This window comes from Hyperoodon ampullatus (assembly GCF_949752795.1).
Source record: "Hyperoodon ampullatus genome assembly, chromosome: 17".
Taxonomy (NCBI): domain Eukaryota; kingdom Metazoa; phylum Chordata; class Mammalia; order Artiodactyla; family Ziphiidae; genus Hyperoodon; species Hyperoodon ampullatus.
The window spans coordinates 56,960,536-56,982,239 of record NC_136930.1 but is presented as its reverse complement, the minus strand read 5'-3'; positions in this window follow the sequence as shown (position 1 = coordinate 56,982,239).

The following is a 21,704-nucleotide window of genomic DNA, read 5'->3' as shown; positions in this document are numbered from 1 at the left end:
AACTAGCAAGACAGGAACACAACCACACCCATTAGCAGAGAGGCTGCCTAAAATCATAATAAGTTCACAGACACCCCAAAACACACCACCAGATGCAGTCCTGCCCACCAGAAAGACAAGATCCAGCCTCATCCACCAGAACACAGGCACCAGTGCCCTCCACCAGGAAGCCTACACAACCCACTGAACCAACCTTACCCACTAGGGGCAGACACCAATAACAATGGGAAGTATGAACCTGCAGCCTGCGAAAAGAATACCCCAAACACAGTAAGTTAAGCAAAATGAGAAGACAGAGAAATACACAGCAGAAGAAGGAGCAAGGTAAAAACCCACCAGACCAAACAAGTGAAGAGGAAATAGGCAGTCTGCCTGAAAAAGAATTCAGAGTAATAATTGTAAAGATGATCCAAAATCTTGGAAATAGAATGGAGAAAATACAAGAAACACTTAACAAGGACCTAGAAGAACTAAAGAGCAAACAAACAATGATGACCAACACAATAAATGAAATTAAAAATTCTCTAGAAGGAATCAATAGCAGAATAACTGAGGCAGAAGAACGGATAAGTGACCTGGAAGATAAAATAGTGGAAATAACTACCACAGAGGAGAATAAAGAAAAAAGAATGAAAAGAATTGAGGACAGTCTCAGAGACCTCTGGGACTACATTAAAGGCACCAACATTCAACTTATAGGGGTTCCAGAAGAAGAAGAGAAAAAGAAAGGGACTGAGAAAATATTTGAAGAGATTATATTGAAAACTTTCCTGATATGGGAAAGGAAATAGTCATGTCCAGGAAGTGCAGAGAGTCCCATACAGATTAAATCCAAGGAGAAACATGCCGTGACACATATTAACAAACTATCAAAAAATAATACAAACAAAAAGTATTAAAAGCAGCAAGGGAAAAGCAACAAATAACATACAAGAGAATCCCCATAAGGTTAAAAGCTGATCTTTCAGCAGAAACTCTGCAAGCCAGAAGAGAGTGGCAGGATACATTTAAAGTGATGAAAGGGGGGCTTCCCTGGTGGCGCAGTGGTTGAGAATCCGCCTGCCGATGCAGGGGACACAGGTTCGTGCCCCGGTCTGGGAAGATCCCACATGCCGCAGAGCGGCTAGGCCCGTGAGCCATGGCCGCTGAGCCTGTGCGTCCAGAGCCTGTGCTCCGCAACGGGAGAGGCCACAACAGTGAGAGGCCCGCGTACCGCAAAAAAATAAAAATAAAAAAAATAAAGTGATGAAAGGGGAAAACCTACAATCAAGATGACTCTACCAAGCAAGGATCTCATTCAGATTCAATGGAGAAATTAAAACCTTTACAGACAAGCAAAAGCTAAGAGAATTCACCACCACCAAGCCAGCTTTACAACAAATGCTAAAGGAACTTCTCTAGGCAGGAAACACAAAAGAAGGAAAAGACCTACAAAAACAAATGCAAAACAATTGAGAAAATGGTAATAGGAACATATATATCGATAATTAACTTAAATTTAAATGGATTAGGTGCTCCAAGCAAAAGACACAGACTGGGTGAATGGATACAAAAACAAGACCCGTATATATGCTGTCTATAAGAAACCCACTTCAGACCTAGGGACACATGCAGACTGAAAGTGAGGCGATGGAAAAAGATATTCCAAACCAATGGAAATCAAAAGAAAGCTGGAGTCATAATTCTCATATCAGACAAAATAGACTTTAAAATAAAGACTATTACAAGAGACAAAGGACACTACATAATGATCCAGGGAAAATCCAACAAGAAGATATAACAATTATAAATATTTATGCACCCGACATAAGAGCACCTCAATACATAAGGCAAATGCTAAGAGCCATAAAAGAGGAAATCAACAGTGACACAATAATAGTAGGGGACTTGATGGGCTTCCCTGGTGGCACAGTGGTTGGGAGTCGGCCTGCCGATGCAGGGGACGCAGGTTCATGCCCCGGTCCAGGAAGATCCCACATGCCGCGGAGCGGCTGGGCCCGTGAGCCATGGCCGCTGGGCCTGCGCGTCTCCGCAGCGAGAGAGGCTGCGGCAGTGAGAGGCCCGCGTACCGCAAAAAATAATAATAAATAAATAAATATTATTTTCGTACCATTCCCTCTGTTTAGGGAGTAATTAGGGAATAGAGTTTGAGCTTTAGATCAAATCCAGGAGCTGTCACTTAATAGCCTTCTGGTCTCAGGCAGGTTACTTCACTTAGCTGAGCCTTGCTTTCCTCATCTATAAAGCAGAGCAAACTCAGCTACACTCATAAGATCATTGTGAAGATTAAATATGTTAATACTTAGGAGAGTAATTTCACCAGAACTTGGCATCTAGGAGTTTTCCAGACATGCTTAAAGTACCTATCCTCCCACAGCCCCACCAAAGGGAAATTGGGTCCCTGTAGTTTCTGCTGTGTAATGTTCATGTTGGTGCTCTGGGATCCCACCTTCTACTCATCCACAGTGATTGGACCAAGGTAGCCACCTGACCCCAGAGCAGACAATGCACGGATTAGTCAGCAGCCATAGCCAATTGGCCTGGCTCAAAAACAAACAAACAAATTAGCAAGTTGGGCTGATATAATTCTTCTTTCTGGATTTTAGATAGAAAAAGAGGAGGCTGAAATAGTTAACAACGAAGGAGAAGATAAAAAAAGAGCAAGATGGCCGTTTTGGGGGTATGACATGCCAAAATCATGGGTAGGCATACTTTATGCGCAAGTAGAAAATGTAAGAGTGGAGACTAAGACCTCTATATAAAAAGGAGAACAAAGTAGACATGCAGAAGAAGAGAATGAGAAAAAGGTACAATTTTCTCTCCGTTCCTGAGCTTTCTGTTCTGATTCCATTCCCAGTCCATGGGAGTCCTTAGAACAGCCTCCTTTTTGGTGAGATAACTTGGGTGGAACAAACAAGGTCTGATTGGCACTCAATACGTGTTAGTTCCCTTGACTTATTTACTTATCTGGTTATTTGTCTCGTCATTTATTCATGCATCCCTTCATTAATTTATGTATTAAGTTAAATAATTCTTGACCACCTACTATGTTCCAGGTACATCATATCTGCCATATTTATACTGAGGCCTGAACGTGTATCCTTCCCAAATACTATTTTTGCATTTATCTAGGCATGGGAGAGAAAGACAAGACACAGGAGTGACTGTCATGGTGAGGGAGATATTTAGGGAATTAGTGCATGGCTCATCAGATGTTCCTGGAAGGGGCTGTCCTCTCTTAATTCTGAGCAGCTGAGCCCAGTGAGCTCCAGCATCAGCCCCAGAGCCCAGAGTAAACTACCAGATTTTCAGGTCTGAAATCGCTCTTTCTTTTATGTTGTCCAACATGCTCAGACTTGGAGAGGGACCTTCACAACATCTTCCGCTGATCTGCCCTCCGTGGCTCATGAAATGTATTTCTTTTCTCCTGCGCATTCCTTAGACTTGCTCATACACCATCATCTGGCACAGGGATGTTGACAGCTCAGAGTAAACCAACTTTAAATCTGTGGGTTATTTTCCTCTTTCAGCTTAAAAAACAAAAGGAGAAAAGTGGGGGAAAGTCTGCTCAGTCTCTCTTAAAGAAGGGTAAAGACCGAGATGCACAAAGAGACAGTGTCAGAGATCTTGGGGCAACTGGCTGGTCTGAAGAGGTCTGCAAGCTCAGGATCACATTTATGTCCAAATGTTAAACCGATGGCTTGTCTCGTGAATGTTGATTAGTTTCACGCTCTGCATTGGGCATGTTTTCAAAGAACTGCCGCTAACAGCAGAGTAGATGTCATGTTCCTACCCGGCAGAGGCCTGGAGTCCACTCACCTAGTCAGGCACTCCAACCTGGTTCTTCAAAGATGCCAGTGGGAGAGGATGCCCTGTTCCCAGTATTTCCACAGCCTAACAGATCCTGCCTGTTTATCCACAGTAAGACTGCACAGACTGCCAGAACATCAAACCTCTTCGCTTTGGCCTGAAATAGATATTAACCCAGGCTGGCTGTGTTTGTCATTTCCAAGTAACTAGAAACCTGACTTGGCAACAGGGGCATCTTTGATTAATACCAAACAGGCAATCAATGAATCGTTCGATTAAATAAAGGTAATTTGGTGGACAGGTGAAAATCTTTCAAAGATAAAATGGGGAAAATAAAAGGTGAGCTTGGTGGGGAGACAAATGGAAATATTCTTGCAGGACTTTATTGATAGAGCATTTCAGCTTTCCTGTATTCAGGCTGTAAAAAACACCCTCAAGAGGTCCCTGCAGGCGAAACACTAGGGCCTTCCTAAGGGGGAAGGGGGAAGTTAATGGTCCAAACTACCACCCTCCAGCATGCTTTAAAAGGTCAAACTGTGGCTTCATCACGGCTGGGCTGGCTTCCAATCAGGCTGCTAAAAGAATGAAATTCTGCTTTTTCAAGAAGAAAGAGGATGAAGAAGGGAATATTGTCAGTAGGGAATTTAATTCCTGGCAGGCCATGAAGTGTTAAATCCCCTGTTGGATTCTGTGCCTCGTACTTGTTTAAAGCATCTTGCTGATGGAGCCGTAAGGAGCGCAATCAGAAACCAGGCAATTACGAGCTGCTGCTGAGGTGGAGTGAGCCTTTCCAACACGAGATGGCAGCACAAGCCTGCATTTGAAACAAAGGCTCTGCTTGAGGGCAGCAAAACCCCTCCACCCCAAGAGGTTTTTATTCCCCTTTAATTTTAACCAATTGTATTACATCTTTTGTCTCCAGAAGGACAGAAATATGTTTCCTCCTTCCCTCTAACTGATTTTAAGTTTCCTTTTGTTCAAGCTCTGCTAAAAAGAGGAGAGAGCACTATTTCAAGGGTTGACCTGCTTGAGACTTCTATTAAGTAGGCCAAATAATTATACCCCAAAGGCAAACCTGTTCTCTGAAAACCACTCTCAGTATTGTCAGGACCAATGCTTGTGCTACGTTAACCCTCTGACAGGCCTCCAGGGAGCAGTCCTCTTCCCCCAGGGAGGTTTTAGCTTTCTAGTCCAAACCTAATCGTTTGTTTGAGTCACCTGCTGTTACCTTCCTCGCAGGACTAGTTGGCATATTTTATAGTTTTGTTTTGTTTTTTGTTTGTTTGTTTGTTTGTTTGCGGTACGTGGGCCTCTCACTGTTGTAGCCTCTCCCATTGCGGAGCACGGGCTCCGGACGCGCAGGCTCAGTGGCCATGGCTCACGGGCCCAGACGCTCCGTGGCATGTGGGATCTTCCCAGACCGGGGCATGAACCCGCGTCCCCTGCATCGGCAGGCCGACTCTCAACCACTGCGCCACCAGGGAAGCCCCTAGTTGGCATCTTTTAAAAGGTGATACATTTGCCCTTTGGCTTCAAGGTCCTATTGCTAGACTTTTCATTGCCTTTTTTCAAGTAATAGCGTCACTTAATGAAGATACACAGCCTCAAATGTGTATTTGGTTATTTGTTCAATAAATAAACAATACACTGTTCTCATGGTCTTCCTTCCATGCTGACTCCCTGTGTTTATGACAGCAGCCCCCAAAACAATGAAGAATCCTTGGCCATGGCTCTCTAGCTTCCAGAACTTTGTGTGTGCAGTTACACTCTGCTGAAAGCACTCCTGCCCCCTCTCTTTACTTGGCTAATGTCACTACCTTCTCTAGTTCTCAATCTAAGTGTCACTTCCTTTGGTAAGTATGTCAGTTGTCAAGGCCAAGTCCAGATGAGATGGCCTTCACATGGTTCCCGTGACAGCCTAAACTTGCATCATTACAGTCCTTCTAGCATTACGGAACAACCTCAGGTTGATGAATCAGTATTCTACTCCCTCCCCTACCAAAGACTATAAGCTGCTCAAGAGCCGCATCTCCATCTGGCTTAGTTTACCCTACAGCCCTTAGCATGAAGGTGCTTCATCAATATTTATTGAATTAAATAACTGTAGAATTAAAAGCATACTAAAATTCGTGAACTTACTTTCTTAATTTTAAGAAATATTTTATTTTGGTAACCTATTTGCAGCCCTCTTGCTTATTCTCTTACCTCCTAATTGTTTTATTCTTTTGTGTAATTTTAATAACATACGTAATGTGATGTAAAGCCTAATGTTGCCTCTGATTACAAGCTCTAGGAGAATCTGCTGTGACGTTTATCCTTCTGTGGTGAATTAAGATCACTTGTGTTCTGCTGCTTGTTTTGAAGGATCCAATCTCCTTTCCCCTTGACGTCTGCGCAGCCGTAGCATCGGCCAACTTTGCTGGTTTCAAACCTCAGGCAGAGTTGTCAGACCATTTGAAAAGCAATAAACTGTTAAAATGCGTAATAATAAGGGGCCAACTCCCAATTTTGAGAGTTAAGAAGTCTCAGTGTATGTATTTTTTTTTACCCTGTTTTGCCAGCATGGAGGGATCTACTGTTCGCCTTCCTGAAATGATTGTCCTTAAGAAGAAATGCAAGGCATACGTGTAACTAGATGAAGCTCACAGCATTGGGGCTCCGGGCTCTACAGGTCGAAGTATGGTGGATTACATTGGCCTGGATCCTGAGAATGTGGACGCTATGTTGGAAACCCACCAAGGGCTTTGGTGCTTCTGAAGGATACATGGGAGACAAGAAGGTAAGTGGGCTGTGAGAACGAAGGATATAGGTACTGGCTATGAGATTTGGGAACTCGCCTTTAGCATAGAGCGTCCTGATGTGGGATGGGGGAGTCTTGATTGTTTGTGGCTTAGACTTATGGTGTTTGTGGGCTTCACACTTCAGCTGCCTGGTGAGTGAGTGATGAACTAAAGGCTCGTTCTGTTCATTGTTTGTTGTTTTCTTATTGGAGCTTTATTCTAAACTACCTGCTGGTCTGAGTAGAGGATACCCTCTTGTCTGAAAGAATACAGCGTGGTGCTGCCTGTTCACTGCAGTCTTTTACTGGGTTTGAGTTGTCTCACAATTTCAAAAGTAGTGGGGTTGTCACGGCGGCCATGGGAATAGGATACCAGTCCCCTTGACCTTGGATGCAGGTGCGTCTTGAGTGAGCACAGAGACAGGAAGAAAAAAGATCATTTTGCTAGTTCTGGTGTATTACAAGGTGTCGTATTTTTCAGTTTAAAAATATGGAGCACTTTGAGGCATTTGAGAATCAATGTGGCATGGTGGAAATGGTTGAACCATGAGACAGAGGCCTAGGTATGAATATTTCTCTGCTAACTTTGTGAGTCCTTGGGCAAAGCATTTATGCTTTCAATTTCCTTATCAGTAAAACAGTGAAGTATGCCTAGTTTATAAGATTGTAGTAGGGTTTAAAAAATAATGTGTATCTATGCTACAAATGGATGAACCTTGAAAACACCATATTAAGTTCAAGAAGTCAGTCAACAAAAGGTCACATTTTGCTTGATTTCTTTTATATGGTATATCCAGAATCTGCAAATCATAGAGACAGAAAGTAAATTAGTGGTTGCCAGGGGCTGAGATGTTGGGGAAAGTGGAAAGTGACTGCTAAAGAGTATGAGGTTTCTTTTTAAGGTAATGAAAATGTTCTAAAATTAGATAGTGATAAAAGTTGCACAACTCTGTGAATATACTAAAAATCACTCAATAGTACACTTTTAAAAAGTGAATACTGTGGTATGTGAATTATATTTTAGTAAAACTGTTGTTTCAAAAACTCTCTGCAATGTAAGTCAAGTATTTGTATGTGGCACATAGTAGGTGTTCATAAATGTCTTTAATTCCTCTTTTTCCATTTTTTTCTTATTTTCTATTGAGGGGTAATTAACAGAGTATATATTATATTAGTTTCAGGTGTACAACATAATGATTTAATGTTTGTATACATTACAAAATGATCACCACAAGTCTAGTTAACATCCATTACCTTATGTAGTTACAAAACTTTTTTTTACTCTCTTAAAAGTTTCAAATATGCAATACAGTATTATTAACTATAGTCACCATGCTGTACATTACATCCCCATTACTTATTTTTTTAACATCTTTATTGGAGTATAATTGCTTTACAATGGTGTGTTAGTTTCTGCTGTATAACAAAGTGAATCAGCTATATGCATACATATATCCCCATATCTCTTCCCTCTTGCGTCTCCCTCCCAGCCTCCCTATCCCACCCCTCTAGTTGGTCACAAAGCACCGAGCTGATCTCCCTGTGCCCATGACTTATTTATTTTATAACTGAAAGTGTTTACCTTTTGAACCCTTTACCCATTTCACCCACCCCCACCTCTGACAACCACCAATCTGTTCTTTGTATCTATGAGCTTGTTTTTTCTTTGTTTCTTATGGGGGGGGTGTGTGTGTGTGTTTAAATTCCACATATAAGTAAGATAATACAGTATTTGTCTTTCTCTGTCTGACTTATTTCACTTAGCATAATGCCCCCAAGGTCCATTCATGTTTTCAGAAACGTCAATATTTTATTCTTTTTTTATGGCTGAGTACTATTTCATTGTATAGGTAGATAGATTAGATAGATAGATAGATAGATAGATAGATAGATTCATCCATCAGCGAACCCTTAGGTTGTTTCCATATCTTGGCTATTGTAAATAGTGCTGCAATGAACATGGTGGTGTGTGTATGTTCTCAAATTAGTGTTTTGTTTTCTTTGGATAAATCTCAGAAGTGACATTGATGGGTCAAATGGTAGTTTTATTTTTTTATTTTTCTTAGGAGCCTATGTACTGTTTTCTATAGTGGATGCACCAATTTACATTCCCATCAACACGAGAGCTCCCTTTTCTCCACATCCTCACCAACACTTTTTATTTGTTGTCTTTTTGATAATAGCCATTCTGACAGGTGTGAGGTGATATCTCATTGTGGTTTTGATTTGCATTTCCCTGATGACTAGTGATGTTGATCATCTTTTCATGTGTCTCTTGGCCATCTATATGCCTTCTTTGGAAATATGTCTACTTGATCTTTTTAAATTAGATTGGGGTTTTTTTCTATTGAATTGTATGAGTTCTTTACATATTTTCAGTGTATCAGATATATGATTTGCCATATTTTCTCCCATTCAGTAGGTTGTCTTTTCATTTTGTTGATGGTTTTCTTTACTTTGCAGATGCTTTTAATTTGATATAGTCCCACTTGTTTATTTGTGCTTTTCTAGATTTTGCTTTTGGTGTCAGCTTCAAGAAAATCACCACCAAGACCTATGTCAAGGAGATTACTGCCTATGTTTTCTACTAGGGGTTTTATGGTTTCAGGTCTTATGTTCATGTCTTTAGTCCATTTTGAGTTAATTTTTGTGTGTGGTGTAAGATAGTGGTCCAGTTTCATTCTTTTGCATGTAGCTCTTCAGTTTTCTCAACACCATTTATTGAAGAGACTGTCCTTTCCCATTGTATATCCTTGGCTTCTTTATCATAAATTAACTGACCATATATGTGTGGGCTTATTTCTGGACTGTCTATTCTGTTCCATTTATCTATGTGTCTGTTTTTATGCCAATACTATACTGTTTTTATTACTATCGCTTCATAATATAGTTTGAAATCAGGGGGCATAATGCCTCCAGCTTTGTTCTTCTTTCTCGAGCTTGCTTTGGCCATTTGGGGTCTTTCATGGTTCCATACACATTTTAGGATTGTTCAATCTATTTCTGTGAAAAATGCCATTGGAATTTTGATAAGGATTGCATTGAATCAGTAGATTGCTTTGGATAGTATGACATTTTAACAATATTAATTCTTTCAGTCCATGAGCACAGAATATCTTTCCATTTATGTAGGTATTCTTCAATTTCTTTCATTAATGTCTTTTACTTTTCAGTGTGTGGGTCTTTTACCTCCTTGGTTAAATTTATTCCTAGGTATTTTATTCTTTGTGATGCAATTGTAGATTGAATTGTTCTCTTAATTCCTCTTTCTGATAGTTCATTATTAGTGTAGAGAAATGCAGCTGATTTATATATATTAATTTTGTATTCTGCAACTTTACTGAATTCATGTTTTAGTTTTAATGGTTTTTTGATGGATTCTTTAGGGTATTCTGTAACATCATGTCATCTGTGAATAGTGACATTTTTACCTCTTCCTAATTTTGATGCCTTTTATTTCTTTTTCTTGCCTAATTGCTCCAGCTAGTATTTCCAATACTATGTTGAATAATGTGGCAAGAGTGAGCATCCTTATCTTGTTCCTGAGAGGAAAAGCTTGAAGTTTTTTTTACTGTTGATTATGATGTTAGCTGTGGGATTGCTATATATGGCCTTCATTATGCTGAGGTATGTTCCCACTATATCTACTTTTTTTGCAAGTTTTTATCATAAGTGGATGGTGAAGAACTTACTTTTTCATATAACATAACTATGGATCCATTGTTGGTTTTGAGACCTCTCTTTCACTTGAATTTCAATATATTGTTTCAGCTGAGTGGGGGGATTATAATTAGAATGTGTACAGAATTGTGAAAATCTCTGAGTAACTCATGGTAATGGGTCACAATGTCACCTGTATTATATTTTTCTATAGGGTAAAAAATGTCTGAGTATCATAGCTCACAGGATCAAATAAATATCCCTGCTTGGCAGTTGATTTGTTCTAAAATCTAGCCCTATTTTTACCTCCACCTTTATTGCCCAGTTGGTACTTTTCTTCCCTATCAGGTACGTGTCTCACTTTTCCAGACATATGCCATCCTCCTCTCACTTTTGTGACTGTTCTGACTACCTGATTTTGGATGACTTCCCTGGTGTCTCTTTATTCATGCAATTCCCACTCAGCCTCACAAATGCGCTTAGGTCCTCTCTTTGCCCAGAAGTTTCTCCCCACTATTGAAGTCCACAGTGATTCTCCATCTCTGAAAACCAACCCCCAAGGGTCTGTACCCAGAGACCATGACTTCTGAAACCAAAATCACAACTAGATTAAAACGGATTATGCTAGGATACCAGAAAATGCTGTATGCTAACTGAAAGTATAAAGTACACATTCTGCTTATTCTCCAATTATTTCCTGTCATAAGCATATTCTCCCCAACTAAGAAGTAAGCTACTCAATGAAAGCTTTGTGTTATGTGTTTTTGATATCCAGGAAGCTCCTTATTTGAGTCTAGGCATAAAGTAAGTACTCCATATGTTGATTTGTGTAGAGTAGGCCACTCTGTAAATTGACTGATTAATCTGAAAAAAAAATCTATAATTATTTAACCTATTCCAAGTCTCAGAAGCCTTATCACAAGAACAGATTTGCACCTAAGAACGTGAGAGTCCTTCCTGATCCCAGGAGGACTTCGGCTAGCACTTTAACAGGAATTCAGTGCTTCCCAGAGGGCAACATTCGAAGGACTTCAAAAGCAAGGAGTGAAACAGCACTGGATTCCATGGAGACAGACCAGAGGGCACCTGAGAATACCTTTCCCCATCACTACCCCACCTCATAGATACATATGTGTGAGAGTCTGCAAAATCCTTTCTGATTTATGCATTGGCCTAATAATCCTGCCCGTTAGTGGGATGGTCACTTAATTGTACTCCATTTCCTGAGCACTCAATCAAAGGAAGATGTAAAGTGTTCTCACCATGTTTCTAGATAGCTCACAAACTAAAAGCCTTAAGGTTTTCTGCAGTTCCTGAAGCAAAACCAGAAAAGCTGAAAGATGACTGGTATGATTAATACATTTCTCAGCACTAGGACATTGTTATTTTATTGCTGGTACCAGAGTGACATCATTTTTCATAAAGACACCATAATTGTCTTTGACTGTCATAAAAGGTGAAATTCATTCTCATGGAAATGGAAGAGAACATTGCAAAGCTTCAGTCAAAAGGAGACTAAACGATACAGATGATAAAATGTCCTGGCTTTAAATGTCTCTCTGTAAACCAGGAGTGAAACTACAGAGAATTAGGCTTGAGATGAAGATTGTAATAACTTGGAATTAGTTTAGGCATCCCTCTAATCTCATTTTCTCATGGTGTAGAACTATTCATTGGGAAATCTGTTTTCCTTCATTGGCCAATATTTCAGCTGTCTGCTTCCCAAATGAAAATACTAAAAGCGGGAGGAGATGAAGATACTAACTGAAATATATCTTATTGGAGATGGCAGAAGCAACTCACTTCTCACTAAATCACAGAAAACTGAAGATATAAAGCAAACGATATGTAAAAGTCCTTTGCTCAAAATATTGAGCCTCTTGTCTACTAAGCTGTCAGAAATTCTTAAGGACAAATCCTAGAACCATCACACACAAATTTCTTTTCAACAGGCTGAAATGAGGAAGCCTGGATAAATATTTAGGAATTCCTTGCTATTATGTCATATGTCAAAGTTCCTTCCTCCTCCACTCCCACCTCAATATGAGCAGAAGGAAATTCCTTCTGCTGCCAAGAGCCTTAGAAAACCTTTACATTATTAATTTTTCCATGGATTCATTGTGTTTTGGAAGCCTCACAAGAAGCTGAGTGCAGGGTTTGAGGGCAATAAAACAGCAGAACAAATGGCAAACCTTTCAGCTTGGCACCATGGAATGGAGCATGCATCTGTGCATTCCTCTCTGTGCGGCTGGAAGGCTGTAAACTTCTCAAATCTGGTCCTCGGTTTATGTTATTCATGCAAATGGTCTTTCAGTTACTGTATGGGAGAAAGCCCTTTAAAAGAAAGGCAACATTATGGGCTGGTGATTCTCAATTTTCATGTGCATAGATATCGCTTGGGAGTCTTGCTAAATGCATATTCTGATTCATTAGGTCTGTGTGTAGGGCCTAAGACTCTGCATTCCTAACAAGCTCCCAGATGATGCTGATGATGCAGGTTCATGGACCACACTTTGAAATGAAACGGGTTAGCTCAACATAGGGTTAACTCACCCTGTACCAGACTGGGCTTCCGGCAATTAAGTCAATGCTTGCACTTGACTTAAAACAAATTTGAAATTAGTCCAATTCATAACGTTTGTGAAAATATCCATGTCATTTCCATTTGGGGCCAGTACTTACTAGGCAATTAAAACAGATTTCAATTAGCCCAGGGAATGAGGTAGGTGTAAAAGGAAGAATTCTTTGATCTTTTACTTAGGCATTTTTCATTCTCACTTTGCAACTGTTTATCTTGCTTCCTTGTTAAAAGTAGCTAAGGCCAATTTTATCTTGCAGTTTTATTAAAAAGCTCATCTTAGCTAAGTACAAATCAGTCTCAGAAATGTCACTGTAGCCCATGTGCATCAGGCACAAGGATTAGACAGAGCAAAGCTTTGCATGGCCTGTTTTATTTTGCTCACCCAAAAGGAGTCTCATGTTCAGTTCCAAGCCAGATGTCATTTGGGGTGATATTATAAAGAAATTCCACTAATTAAACTCACTAAACTATGACCAGCTGGTATTAACCTTCTTGTTAGGTCACAAATTGCTTCCTTCTCTTGTATGAAAAGATATCTAAGAGCTCCTCTGTGTTTTGAATTAGTTACAAGCTCTCAGGAAAATGACCTCAGAAGGCATGAGCTTGGCACGCAGCAGTGATCACAAAGGGATTTGTGTGTGTGTGTGTGTGTGTGTCTACTGTCCGTGGGTGAATGCGCATACCAGGCTACATGTGATAGGAAAAAAAACTGTAAAGCCTGAATTTCAGATGTTGGTGCAAAAATATCAGCATCACAACCTAAAGGGAGCATCTTCCCTGGGTGGTGGTGGGGGGAAACAAAAAACAAAAAAAAGTAGTTTATCAAAAGATCTAGTAAGGTCCAGAAAAGGTCAGAAGAAATCCAAAATCCATTAAAAAAATGGTATGGGAGACCATTTTGCCCCATATTCCGGGCAACACTTAAAAAGTGTAAATATTTACTAAGTACCTGTCATATACATTACTAGTCATTCAGAAGTCATTAGAAGAGCCAAAAGCAGAGTAGGGTCAATGTATTCATTCAGCTAATACTACTGATGCCTGTCTTCCACTAGGAATACAACCATTGCTATCAAGGGACCTCTTGGGTAGAGAGTATTGTTTAAGACCTCAACAATATCTTCTCCTGTCCTCTGAAATTAAAGCTCAGGGGAGGCACGTGTTCAAGACATAAGGTTTGGGACACACTGTAATGTGGTTGCACATTTTAAAAGAGGTTCATGAACTCCATAAAATGTGTAGAGTAGAAGTAAAGAAGTAGCAAAAGTGTTAAGAAATATTTGCCCATTTGGGATAGTTTTATCTATTAAGAAAGACAAAAATCAAAATGCATACTACAAAACATATATGTCTAAATAAATAACATAATATGTATGTATAAATAAACAACACACACATGTAAAGTATGTATTGATAAAACTAAGCACTGTTACATCAGAAAACAAGTATGCTCTCTCCTAAGAGAAGCTGAAAGGATGAGCAAGTAAACTGATGGCAGGAAATATATCTTGTTCACTCTTCTAGCCCCAGCATCCAGCACAGGGTCTGGTTCACGATGAGTGCACAAGATTGTCTGAATGATTAACATATAAATCTTCATTTATTCATTGAGTTCAGGTCAGAGGTGAGATGCTCCATGAGTATTTCTGGAATCACTCCCCCAAGTCTCCCCAACCTGTGCACTTCTAGCTTATCTGTCTGCTATTTTAGCTGCCACTGCCTTGTCTTCATCAATGGCAGTTTCAAATACTCTACAACCATGCTTGAAAGTCCTGAAAGCCAAGAATGATTTCTAATGCTTCCTCAGAGATCCCTTCAACCACAAGAGTGAAATGCTGGTGGAGTGATTGCAGTGACCGAATAACCTGCTGTCTTTTAGTTTAAGATCATTTGATTCACTGTACAGGGAAATTGTCTTGAAAAATACAGAAGATGCAGAAAGAAAATAATTCTGGTCAATTGGGACAAAGTAATTTAAGGCTGACAAAGGTGTAGACCATTATTCTCAAACATGATTGATAGAATAGCTTCATCACCCTGTCGTGCAGTCTTACTACAACTACTACAAATTTAAATTCATTTGCCTTTTAATATTTCCACGTCTAGGAATTTTTCCTACAGTTATGCCCATGTGTGCAGTGATGTATGGACAAAGATATCTATTGCAGCATTGCTTGTGGTAGCAAAATACTGAAAGTAAACTAAATGTGCATTAGTATAGGAATGATTCAATGAGGTCTGGTATATTCATCTAGTAAAAGATGATGCAATCAAGAAAAGGAAGAAAATGAGCTCCAAGACACACTGTTAAATGAAAAGAAGTCAGAGTACAGAGCAGTAGGCATCATTGATGGTTTCAAAGGAATATTTGCAATACTTAACTAATTATAGGTGCATAGAATCTGTTTTAAAAGATGTACAATAAACTGGAAACAATAGTTGCCTCTTGTAAGGGAAACTTGGAGTAATAGAGACCCTTAAATTATCATGTAGACTTTTCTGTATCATTTGTATAGTTTTTACCATGGAACCACATTGGTTTTTAAGGTAAATTTTATAAAACTACTGCTTAGGAAAACAGAACAGCTTAAGGGTATTCCGATACTACAGTAGGTGCCAAATCGGGCTACAAACACTCCGGCAATACTCCAATCACCGTTTCCTAGCATTCTGCCTCAGGATGGCAGTCTAGTTCTTCCATTTTTTTCTTTCTCCAGCAAAAATTTAATTTGGTTTCCTCTGAGTGTTCTCTGGCTTCGCCTGCAACTTCGGAGTCCACAGTGAATTGAATTATTAAGGAGCTCCTTCCCCAGAAAAAAAGACTTTGGTTTTATTATATTTAATTCACCTGATCTTTTTCTTGTCTAACTTTCTTGCTCTTTTAAATTCTAACAACACAGTCTGGCCTCCCCCCACCACAGAATGCACAGTGGAGTTTTCCCCTTACCAGCTTGATAGGTGGTCAGCTTCCAGAATCTTGCCGTAGCTAAGGAATAACGTTTAGACGCCCACCTTAGGTGGTTTGTTTTCTTATTATTCTAAGTGACGTTTTTATTTTATTCCCTTCTAACCCCAGTTTCTCTGGTTCTATGTATTCTTCTTTACCCACTGTGGTATTTTTTTCTCAATAAAATATTTTCTTCCTACAAAATACTGGGGGAAAATCTGTAGGGTCAACGTGGGCTTCTCTGGGTTAAGGAGAGATGGGGACGCTGACCCACCTGCATGTCTTTTCTTCTCCTTGTCCATTTCTCCCTGACTATCCACTCTCCTCACCCCAAACCCTTCAGACAATTTTGAAGTGTCACCAAGGGTACCTAAGGTTGCCCAGCAGAGTTTGAAAACCTCTCTGTAGAACAAGGAAAGCCAGCAGTAAGGGAAACTTAAGCTCAAGTCAATATTGTCAGAAAGAAGGCAAAGTTACTCTGGTGTGGCTGGAGAAGCAGTAGCTCTAGGACCCAGGTCTTCTAGTCTGAGCTACAGAAAATGCCTTAAAAACACTGTGCACCAGCCTTCCAGGACAACCACAACACAAACAGTTAAAGGGCAGCTGAACAGATTTCTGCTTTCCAAAAACCTATATTTTTAAAGAGAAAATAAAAAGGATTTTAATTTTTTATGACTCCAAGAAAATACATTATCAAAAAAAAAAATTAGACCTATTTTCTGATTTTTTTAAAAACACATTTAAAAAAAATGATTTGCTAGAAAGCTCTGTTTTTTGTTTTTGTTTTTTCTAGAAAGCTCCCTTACTTTCAACCAACTCTCCCTCACTAGTCCAAGGCAGGGTTAAGACAGCCATGGGTCCTATATTCCTTCAATGGACAGCCCCCTTCTGAGGCAAAAGATTTAGCAGAAAGCACCAGGGCCTTGGCTCAGATCCCAGCTTGGCCATGAACGTGGGCGTGCTGCTTGGCCACAATGAGCCTCATACAACAGAGCTAGTGCTTGTAAGCAGTGTGGTGTCGTAGTTAACAGCATAGAGTCTGAGCCACGTGGTCCTAAATCCCAGTTCCAGCACCTTCTAGGTGTGTTATGTTGGGCAAGTCTTAACCACTCCACGCCTCAGTTTCCCTACCCGTGAAGTAGAGGAAATACTAGTACCTACCTCATGGGGTTGTTATAAAGAGTCAATGGGTTATTTTTGTAAAGCACTTGAGAAGTACCATATAAGTATTTGTTAAATATCAATGCATAGTAACATTATACAGTAATATTTGAGGTATACCAGAAAGGGAAGAGGAACTAATAAGTGCAGTGGATCAGGACTGGGTTTGACATATATTAGAAGTGGATGGTTTTCATCCTAAGTCCTTCTATCCTTTATGATGTGATTTTTTATTATTGTTCATGTGCCTTCATTACTTTGATATTTTTTAAATACTTAAGAAAATAAAACTCACAGTATTAGATATGAAATATTGGTCAAGTTACTTAATTTTACTGAGTCTGTTTCTTCTCATAAAATTAGGACAATAACCCCATTCAGTGTTTGTTCCCTTCCTATCTACTTTGGGAAGGAAACACTGTTTTTGAAGTAAATAGGACAACTAGCTATGTGACCTTGGAAAGGCGTGCAATCTTCCTCACCCTATTTTCATCATGATTGCACTAGAAGATCTCAGAAGTTCTTTTCAGCTGTGAAGCCGAGGCATGATATTTTGTTACCTTTTTTAGCTTTGAAAAATACAAATGTATTATTTTACAGTTCTGTAGATTAGAAGTCCAACACTGGTCTCACTGGGCTAAAATCAAGGTGATGACAGGTCTGCATTCCTTCCTGGAGGCTCTAGGGGGGAAATTGTTACTTGCCTTTGCCAGCTTCTAGAGGCCGCTCTCATTCCTTGCTTCTGATCTTCCTACATCTTCAAAACCAGTATTATCTGGTCCAGCCCTTCTCACAGCATAACACTCTGACCTCTTTTTCTACCGTTTTTTTTTTTTTCCTTTAACTCCCTCCCACTTTATTTCTTTTAATTGAGGTCAAATTCATGTCATGTAAAATTAACCATTTGGGGTTTTTTTTAGTTGAAGTGTAGTTGATTTACAATGTTTCAGGTGTACAGCAGAGTAATTTAGATATAGATATAGATATATTCTTTTTCAGATTCTTTTCCATTATAGGTGATTATAAGATATTAAATATAGTTCCCTGTGCTATACAATGGGTCCTTGTTGTTTATCTATTTTATATATAGTAGTGTGTATCTGTTAACCCCAAATTCCTAATTTATCCTCCCCACCCCAGGGTTTTTTTTTTTTAATTTTATTGAAGTATAGTTGATTTACAATGTTGTGTTAATTTCTTCTGTACTGCAAAGTGACTCGGTTATACATATATACATATATACATATATATTCTTTTTCATATTCTTTTCCATTATGGTTTGTCATAGAATATTTAATATAGTTCCCTGTGCTCTACAGTAGGACCTTGTTGTTTATCCATCCTATATATAATAGTTTACCTCTGCTAATCCCAAACTCCCAGTCCTCCCCTTGCCTACCCCCCCATCTTGGCAACCACTAAAATTAACTTTTTTTTTTTTTTTTTTTTTTGCTGTACGCGCGCCTCTCACTGTTGCGGCCTCTCCCGTTGCGGAGCACAGGCTCCGGACGCGCAGGCTCAGCGGCCATGGCTCACGGGCCCAACCGCTCCGCGGCATGTGGGATCCTCCCAGACCGGGGCACGAACCCGTGTCCCCTGCATCGGCAGGCGGACTCTCAACCACTGCGCCACCAGGGAAGCCCCAACCATTTTAATGTAAACAATTCAGTGGCATTTCATGCATTCACAATGTTTTGCAATCACCACTTCTATCTAGTTCCAAAACATTTCATCCCCCAAAAGGAAATCCCATGCTTATTGAGTGGTCGCTCCCCATTTTCTGCTCTCTGTACCCTTTGCAACCATCAGTCTGGTTTCTATCTCTGTGGATTTACGTATACTGATACTTCACATAGATGGAATCATATAATATTTGACCTTTTGTGTCTGGCTTCTTTCACTTAATATTTTTGAGCTTCATCCTGTATTACCATGTACAAGCATTAATTCCTTTTCATGGTTGAATAATATTTCATTGCATGAATTTACTACAATTTGTTTACCCATTTTTCAATTGATGGACATTTGGACCGTTTCCACCTTTTAGCTATTGTGAATAATGCTGCTATGAAAATACTTGTGCATGTGTTTGAGTACCTGTCTTCAATTCTTTTGGATAGCTACCAAGGAGTAGAATTGTTGGGTCCCATGGTAATTATATGTTTAACTTTTTAAAGAACCACCAAACTGTTTTGCACAACAGCTGAACCAAGTTACCCTTAATTTTAATACATCTCCAGAGAACTACACTCCCTCCCTTTCATGGGACCCCCTTCAGCTAACACCTCCCAGGATTGCAGGGGTTCCTCTGACATTTACTAAAGCAGGAAGCCACCTAAAGAACGTTCTGCATGTTAAAAACTGCCAGAAACTCCCAGGAGACTGGCAAGGCTTTCTAAAGAGCTGTAGGCCTTTGGAAACTTTGATGAAACTGCCCTATGCTGTCACAGACACAGGCTCAAAATATGGTAGATGTTTTGTAAATGTGAGAAGTAGCGTAAGGTCAAATGAGCCAGCTGGCTTTTAGAAGTTGAAAAGAAAAGCAGTTGCAATTCCACTGTCTTCATAAAGTATTTCTTTATATCGAACCTTTTATTCATTTGAGAAAAGCATGTTAACTTCCTGCTATGTGCCTAGCATCATGCCCTGATTAAATAACATGATCCCTGGGCTTCCCTGGAGGTGCAGTGGTTGAGAGTACGCCTGCCGATGCAGGGGACACGGGTTCGTGCCCCGGTCTGGGAAGATCCCACATGCCGCGGAGCGGCTGGGCCCGTGAGCCATGGCCGCTGAGCCTGCGCGTCCAGAGACTGTGCTCCGCAACGGGAGAGGCCACAACAGTGAGAGGCCCGCGTACCAAAAAAAAAAAAAAATTTAATTTAAAAATAACATGATCCCTGTTATCAGAGAGCCCGTGAGCTGGCTAGGAAAACCGATGGTAAACAAATAATCGTGTTAGAGCCTGACAAGTGCTAAGAACAGGGCTGGGCAGAGTGTTGTAGGGGTGCAGGAGATGGAAGCGTTAATCATACCTAAGAAGCTGAAAAAGGCTTGACAGGAAAAATTTTCAGCTCAGCCGTCAAGCATGAGTAGGAAGGGGGTCCTCAGAGATGGGCTGAGGCCTAGGCTGCTATGATCAAAGGCTTGGGAGTACACAACTGCAGGACACAGTTAAGGGAATCTTTAAACAATCAAGTATATCTAAAAATAATAGGGCGTGTGAAGGTGGGTATGAGAGGGTGAAACTGGGAAGTAAATTTGTCTTATTCCCAGCCAAAATGAAGTGACCCTGCCAGCATGAGACTGACCCCTTAGAAATCAGCCCACTGCTGACATTACTGAGAGTCCTCTGGGGTATCACTTACCCACACTGGCTAAGCGTTGGCATCAAGCACATGCAGCAATGTATGCCTTACTTCTGGGGGTACCATTTAGAAGATTTCAAGACCTCAGAAGGGCATTTCTCTGAATTTCTAAATGTATTTGTCAAAATCCTAGAAAGCTCTATTGTATAGTATATAAGCATATAAGCTTTGCAATAAGATAGCCTCGGGTGACTGTTTTTTCCCTCTAAGTATCAGTTTTCTTACCTATAAAATGGGCCTCATGAAAATATCTGCCTTGTGAAGTTTTGAGAGAATTAAATGACCAAAATGTGCATACAGTTCTTAATATAGTACTAAGCACATAGTAAGCATTTATAAATGTGACTTAAGATTATTCTTAATGGGAAGCTGTAGGGATTCAAGCTGACTTGGTATCTAGGGAAAACTGTATACTTCAGCTTCCTCTTATGAAACATTTGGGTCAAGGGGTCAGTTAAAGCAACAAAATCTTTATCACCAAAATCCTGAAAAGATCTGGACTTTTTTGTTAGTTGGCTTGGAAAGGAAAAAAGTGTAAGTGATCTCAGCAGAGACAGCACACACCTCTGTGATGATATTTCCCTATACTTCTTGAACATGTCCCTGGAAAGAAAGGTCAAGAGTGACTAAGGGAGAGAACTCAAGGTTTTAACAACAGTAGTCTCCTACTGGCTGACAGAATTTCATGTATATTACATGAGTGCTTGCTATTCAAAACTTTGCAACTTCTCCAAGTTTTACATTCCGGACAGTCTAAATAACTCAGCAAAAGCTGAACCTACCTTGACGATGCTCTGTCCTGAGGTGAAATTACATTTAGAGAAATGGAGATTATTCTGACACAGCTTAAAGACTTTTCTTCGAAATCTGTCACATTTAACAACTGTGTCCAGGCAGATGTTTACACTTTTCAGCATGACAAAGAGGAAGACAGACCAAAGTGATCAAGATCAGACATTGAGCATGCCTTGGCTTCACTCAAAAAAGAACTGGTAAGGGCTTCCCTGATGGCGCAGTGGTTGAAAGTCCGCCTGCCGATGCAGGGGACGCGGGTTTGTGCCCCAGTCCGGGAGGATCCCACATGCCACGGGGCGGCTGGGCCCGTGAGCCATGGCCGCTGAGCCTGCGCGTCCGGAGCCTGTGCTCCGCAACGGGAGAGGCCACAACAGTGAGAGGCCCGCGTACCGCAAAAAAAAAAAAAAAAAAGAACTGGTAAGAACACTGGAAATACTATGAAATTTACATTAACAGAAATGTGGGAGGCAGCATAAACAGATCAGGGAAACCATACCTGGGAATTTGGAAACATGCCTGGTCAAGAATTCACAATAAGTTTGAGAGAGCAGAAAACACTGTATTTTTACATGCAGAGCATCTTTTCCTAAGGAAAGGTTTTTCTTT